We start from the raw sequence: 6,871 nt of genomic DNA on the forward strand, positions 1-6,871 counted from the left end.
TGTCTTGTAGGTCTCCCAATGTCCCTCACTACCAGACGCAGTGGCCTGGTTGAAGGGTGAGTAGTCGGCTCTCTATCTTCTGGCAAAAGCCTATCCAGCTCTTCCCGATACCTATGCCAGTTGGCATTTCGCAAGTTTCTAGTTAGAGGAGCCTTGGGCGTTTCCCGTACTACCTCGAATTGGATATATCGGTGGTCGGAAAAGGAGTGCTCTTCGAGCACCTTCCACTTCCCGACCAGACATTCCGCTTTCTCACAGATAAGGGTAACGTCCAGAACTTCCCTTCGGGATTTTTTAATAAAAGTGGGATCATTCCCCCTATTTGCAATAACATTAGAGCATTATTAGAGCTAAGTATGAAATTAAAAAGTTACTCACCCCGTTCGTTATCAGCGCCTCCCTCGTGCTGACCACTAGGTCCTTTATGCAGAGAGTTGGCACCTCCTTGTCGTGCGCTAGGTACATGGATGCCATCTTAATTGGTTGTCCGTTTACACTTAAACTGACCGCTGTTGTGTCCTCGTCGCTAAATTGTGGAAGAGAGAGACACTTTAGTGTGATACTTATCAATATGCACGTCCTTGGTTTCCCCGTTGAGGCTCCACTTACCAGTCTGTAGCCCGACGCTTTCAGCACGCAAATGTTTTGTCCCACCACCCAAGGTTCTTGCATTAGGACGATGTCGGCTGCCCCTTTAGCTGTTAGATGGAGCAGCAGTGCAGCTGAAGCTGCTTTACAGTGGTGAAGGTTAATCTGCAATACCTTCACCATTTTGGCCGTTATCGCCACGTCGCCTATTAGGGTGGAGTTGACCGCGTCTTCCGACATCTCGATCAACTCCTCCTCCGTATAAAGCCGAAGCATGCATCCGACCTTCAGCGAAAACGTCGGTGAGGCATAACCCCCGGTCAGGTCGTCCTTCGGATCAACCTGCTCGGATTCTTCCTCCATCTGCACGTCGCTGCTGGCCTCCTCCAGCTCTACCTCCGCGATCAGGTTCTTCGCTGCGTTTACGTCGTTGCTGTAGACCTTAATTTTGGCCATGTCACAGCTATACCGTATCACCCCGCTCTTTTGCTCCAGCAACTCTATGGAGTCCTTATTAAGAAGCAGGACAACCTGCATCGTCGCTTTACCGGGTTTTAGAGCCGTATGGTATGCAGGATCCTTTCGGGTTCCGCTATCTTGCAAGGCAACCATGCTCTCCCTCTCGGTCGCACCGGTAGGTCCTTGAAGTTGACCGCCCTGACCTTCGCACCAAGGTAGACTTCTCCAATGCCTGCGACTGTCTTCTTATATATATCCTCTGATCTAGCATCCTCGCATGCTATAACCCGGATGTTATTTTGGAACCACCCCGCTCCCTTGCAGGTTGGTGGAGGTCCCGGATTCTCCAACGTGATGGTGATAGCAACGTCGGCCATCGCGGCCTTAACCCACTTCCATTGCTGCCTCAGGGCTAGGCTTCATCTTTTCTTCATCGCTTTCGTCAATGACGCCAAGCAGGATCTGCTCCTTGGCTACTTCAGCAAAAGAAGGCCCCTGCTTTGACCCCCTTTGCATTGTTGGGCGTATTTTCCCCCGATCTATTGCGCTTACTGGAGGGCGCCTGCGGCTGTCTCTCCTCTGGCTTGCGGTTATCGCCCGCCTTTGCCCAGTCGATTTCTGTGAGGATCTCCTTCACATGCTCTGCCTTCGCCTTGCTACACAGGTCAGGCGTTGCGGTGAACCTTTGCAGGATTCGAGCAGCCAGCTTCCTCTGCCGATAGCCCGCTGCAGCTGGTTCTGGCCTCTGGTCAGGCCTCGTGAAGGCCGTGGGTGTCGCGGGAGGACCGCCCGGGGCCTGCGCCCCAGATTCAGCCTTATCCCGGCTGCAATCTGTATGCCAGGTTGGCATCCACTGGTGCCAGGAGTTTCCCGGGGTGGACTCCTTTGATCATCCCCACCGCCGCTTTCCTTCTTTTTTGCAGGAGCTTGGCCCGGTTTCACCATTGGCCTTGGTTTCCCGCTGTTTGTCACCGCACTACGGCTGGTGGAGGTACTCTGCATCGCTTGAGCCCCTTCTTTAGTGGGCCGAGACCCTTCCGACGCCTTAAGGGGGCCGGTCCCTTTATAATTTGTTTTTGTTGCTGTAGTTGTTGTTTTTTTGATTTTTGTCCAAATTTAAAATTTTGTAGAAAACTAAAAAAATCTAAAAATGTTCATCCAAAGGTCAAAATTGTTTTCTCAGAATTTTTTGAGTATATAGATTTAAAGCCCTTTCAATTTTATTGCAATAATGTGCAAGTTTTAAGTGGCTAAAAATTTCGGTTGTTGCGGTTTTCTTCCATATAAAAATAAATTGTGTTTATTCGTTATATGGTAGCAAATGCGACGAAAGGAATCAAAGGTTTTAAGGCTCTTGAAACTTGCACATTATCACACTAAAATTGAATCGGCTATAAAGCTTCATACTCAAAAAAATTGCAACACTTGTGAGTAAATAGATTTGAAATTTGAATGAAAATTAGTTGATTTTTTGTTTAGATTTCTACAAAATTTTAAGCGTGGGTTTACTTGGTTTTTTTTTAAATGAACTTTATTTTAATTTAAATTGAACATACTGAAAACAAAATTTAAATGGTTAACCATAAAACAATATGAATTGCATAAAGCTTGAAGGGGAAATATGCCTTAAAAAAAAAAGAAAAGTGGATGATCTCCAGCAAATGATCACTAAACGCTATATACCGTCTGAATTTCAAGAATTTTATAATAGAATTATAGAAACACAAAATAACCACTTGAATTTCCAATATAAATTATGTTTTTATGATATAGTTTAAACCCTAAATGTGCTACTCTTCCACGCAAATAGTGAAATGTGCTACTATTCCACGCGAAAATCTGAAATGTGCTACTCTTCCACGCAAATAGTGAAATGTGCTACTTTTTCACGCAAAAATCTGAAATGTGCTAGTCTTCCACGCAAAAATCTGAAATGTGCTACTCTTCCACGCAAAAATCTGAAATGTGCTAGTCTTCCACGCAAATAATGAAATGTGCTACTATTCCACGCAAAAATCTGAAATGTGCTTCTTTTCGACGCGAATAATGAAATGTGCTAGTCTTCCACGCTAATAGTGAAATGTGCTAGTCTTCCACGCGTATAGTGAAATGTGCTACTCTTCGTAGGGATCGACGATATAAGCGAGTCATTTCAGCATGCTACTGTGGCTGCTTTCGTCACTCGCGCGCATTGCCGTGCGCTGTGATATAGTGTTGAAAAACCAAACAAACGCTCGTGGAAAGCTCTATTTTTGTGTGTTGTTCAAATTTATAGATGGCGTATTGATGGTAATACAAGCAATGTATTCATTTGTATACAACCTTATGTGTATACATATTTACAAGCTGCCATAATTTAGCGCAGTCCCACGAGCTAGGTAAAAATTATGGCGTTCGTATTCACAACTACAAATCTAAATATTTTTGTTTGATCGTTCCAAATTTTCTCTTTTTTATCAGTTGGCAAGGCCCTCGTGGCACTGCTGCGAGCGTTGAGATAGTAATTTCATGTCAATTAGTAGAAAAGTTCCATGGTGATAAAACTTCTTATTATAGTGAGCAAATTTTACATTTCTGCTGTGCCAATTCGTAACTTTTTACTGTTGGAAATTTTTGACAGTTGCTCTGGTGCAAACTAAGTTGAGAAATTAAAATGCAGAAATTATACAAAAAATACTGGTCTTTACTGGCGTTGATTCTTCTAGAACTAAAAGCCATGCATTTATTAGACGTCTTAGTAATAACATTAGAACAAAACAAGTAAGAGCAGCGCTGTCTTCGGCTATGCCGAAGGCTTCATACCTTTCATGAACATCTGCAAATTTTAGTTTGACAGTTTACTGATTTTGAATACATCTGCATACATCGATAGAGGAGTTACATACTTATATAAAAAATCGCATCTAAACAATCAGAGGTATGGAAGATATACTTTATATGGCACCAATCTAAGTGATTTTCACTGCTATGTGATCGGTATGTAAACCGGTAACACAATTTATTGGGTTTAGTTTCCTACATAAAGGAGATATATCGCAAAAACTGGTATCTGAACAATCAGTGCTATAGGAGATAAAGCTTATACAGCATAGATTTTGACGATTTTCTCAGTAGACTTTGTATTATTATTTATAAAATATCTTACGAAATTTATCGGTTTTAGCTGTTCAAATAAAGGAGTTTTACAGTAAAATCCCATATCTGAACAATCAGATGTATGGAAGATATATGTTGTAGTCACCCGATCCTTGTTATTTTCACTGTACGTATTCTGTTAATAATGAGTGAAAATGGTGCGAAATTTCATGTTCCTAGCTGCATAAATGGAGGAGATATGATAAAAGACCTCATATCTGAACAATCAGTTGTATGGGGGCTGCAGGTTATAGTGACCCGATCTTCGTTATTTTCACTGTAAGTCTTTTGCTGATAATGAGTGAAAACCGCGCGAAATTTCATGGTCCTAGCTAAATAAATGGATGAATTATAACGAAAAATCTCATATCTGAACAATCAGTTGTATGGGAGCTATAGGTTATAGTTATCCGATCTTTTTAATTTTCACTGTAAGTTTTCTGTTGATAATTATTGAAAACAGTGCGGAATTTCCTGTTCCCAGCTTTATAAATGGAGGAGTTATAACGGAAAATTTTATATCTGAACAATCAGTTGTATGGGAGCTATAGGTTATAGTGACCCGATCTTTGTAATTTTCACTGTAAGAATTCTGTTGATAATGGGTGCAAGTGCTGCAAAATTTCATGTTCGTAGCGGCATAAATGGAGAAGTTATAACGAAAAATCTCATATCTGAACAATCAGTTGTATGGGAGCTATATGTTATAGTGGTCCGATTCTTGCGGTTCTGACAAATGATTAATACATTATAAAAATACACCCACCTACCAAATTTGATCCGGATATCTCGAAAACTGAGAGACTAGATTGCATACAAACAGACGGACAGACGGACAGACGGACATGGATAAATCAACTCAGCTCGACGTTCTGATCATATAAGTATACATTTTAATGGGTCTATCTCTTTTTGTTCTGGTACTTACAAACATCGGACCAAAGTTATAATACCATTTCATGCTCATGAAAGGTATAAAAATGCTTCAAAACCGTCAGGTAGGTGTAATTCTTGCTGTCAAATTTTTCACCAGTCCTGCCGGGTTGAACATATTCATTCACCTCATAGGGCCTGTGCCAATCAGTAACTTTTTTCTCCGTGGTGAGACGGGGTGGAAGGATTTGCTATGGTGTACAAATAAATTAAATTTGGCTGTGCCAAATGCAAAGTAAAATTTTGACAGTTGAAAAACCAAACAAACGCCCGTGCGAAAGCTTTATTTGTGTGTGCTGCTGAAATTGTTAAAATTTTTATTTATTTTATAACTTACAAGTAACTTACGCTTCTTTTGTGCTTTTTCGGCTTTCATTTTCATGTTCCCTCTTTATTACCGCCAAGCAATAATATGTGTATACATGTTTATAAGTTGTCAAAATTTTACCTAGCTTCATGAGCTAGGTAAAATTCTGACGTTCGTTTTCACCACGAGAAATGTCAAATTTTTACTTTGATCCGTCAAAATGTCCTCTTTTCTATCAATTGACACAGTCCCATAGTTAACAAATATTTACAATCCGTAGTACTTTTCTATCAATTGGCACATGCCCTTTGCACAAAAAAGGTTATGAAATGCGTTTTATTTAAATCGTTTAGAAAACGTGTCATTTATCTGTACCATTTTATGTGGAATTATTCAATAAATTTCGTTTTACACTATACTTTTTAAAACTATTTGGAGTTAATTATTTTTGTTTCTCATGTAATGCAAGCAAATGCTTTTCGTTGGAAGGTATGTAGGAATAAGCACAAATGCGTTTATTTAGTATATGTTTCTAATAAATGGAATTTAATGGGGATAAGATTGGCTAATGAGAAAAGTGCGCGTACATACATATGTACATAAGTGCATAGCTATTTAATGAAAAGTAGCGCAGAATAAGGAAAAATTTTCCAGCAATAATCAAGTAATAACTAAACGTTGGTTTTACTACGACCATGCAAAGATGAAAAAATTTAGTTGATTACGACTAATTAATTTTATAAGTCAAACGCGATTAACATTTTAATCGTTAATTTTTAATATTTTGCCAACACTGTGTGAAATCATATTCATACTCACGGAGAAAAATCGACGATTTTGGGAAAGAGGCGTAGCACCTCCAATACTGACTGAAAGTAGCATATCTCTTCAAATGTTTGGGGTAAACTACTCAAGCTTGGTATGGAAATACATATGTATGTATGTATGTGAAACTAATACCATACTCATGGAGAAAAATGAGAGTTATTGGAAAAGGTGGTGTGGCAACTCCCATGCAAATTGATTTTTCTATGCTGCATATCTCTGGAGGTATTTATTGCAGAGGTGTAGTGTGCCTGACCACTCTAATGCATGTGCATATTGCTGACGCGAGAAAGCAAGTCGATGTCCAAACCGCGTTTGACATACTTTTAATAATTATGACACACGTGAAACACTTGAGACACCGTTCTTGTTACGTCAGCAATATTGACCATGTTGCAAGCGATCAGAGCACTCGCCAAAGGTAACATGCAAAACAGTTTTGCATGACACATTAGAAGTAGGGGAAATGGAAGTAACCAATGATTTGATTGGTTGCTCATAGAAATAAGAATTTAGGTTAATTTAGATTGTAAGCATATAAAAGACGGCGATGAGCCGAAATAAAGTCATTCTTGGTTTAAGACGCAATTCTATTGTTAGTACTTATTCCTTGAAGCAAAATCG

The sequence above is a fragment of the Rhagoletis pomonella genome, unplaced genomic scaffold (genome assembly GCF_013731165.1).
Source record: "Rhagoletis pomonella isolate Grant_MI unplaced genomic scaffold, Rhpom_1.0 Rhpom_scaffold_00098, whole genome shotgun sequence".
In the NCBI taxonomy this organism is placed as follows: Eukaryota; Metazoa; Arthropoda; class Insecta; order Diptera; family Tephritidae; genus Rhagoletis; species Rhagoletis pomonella.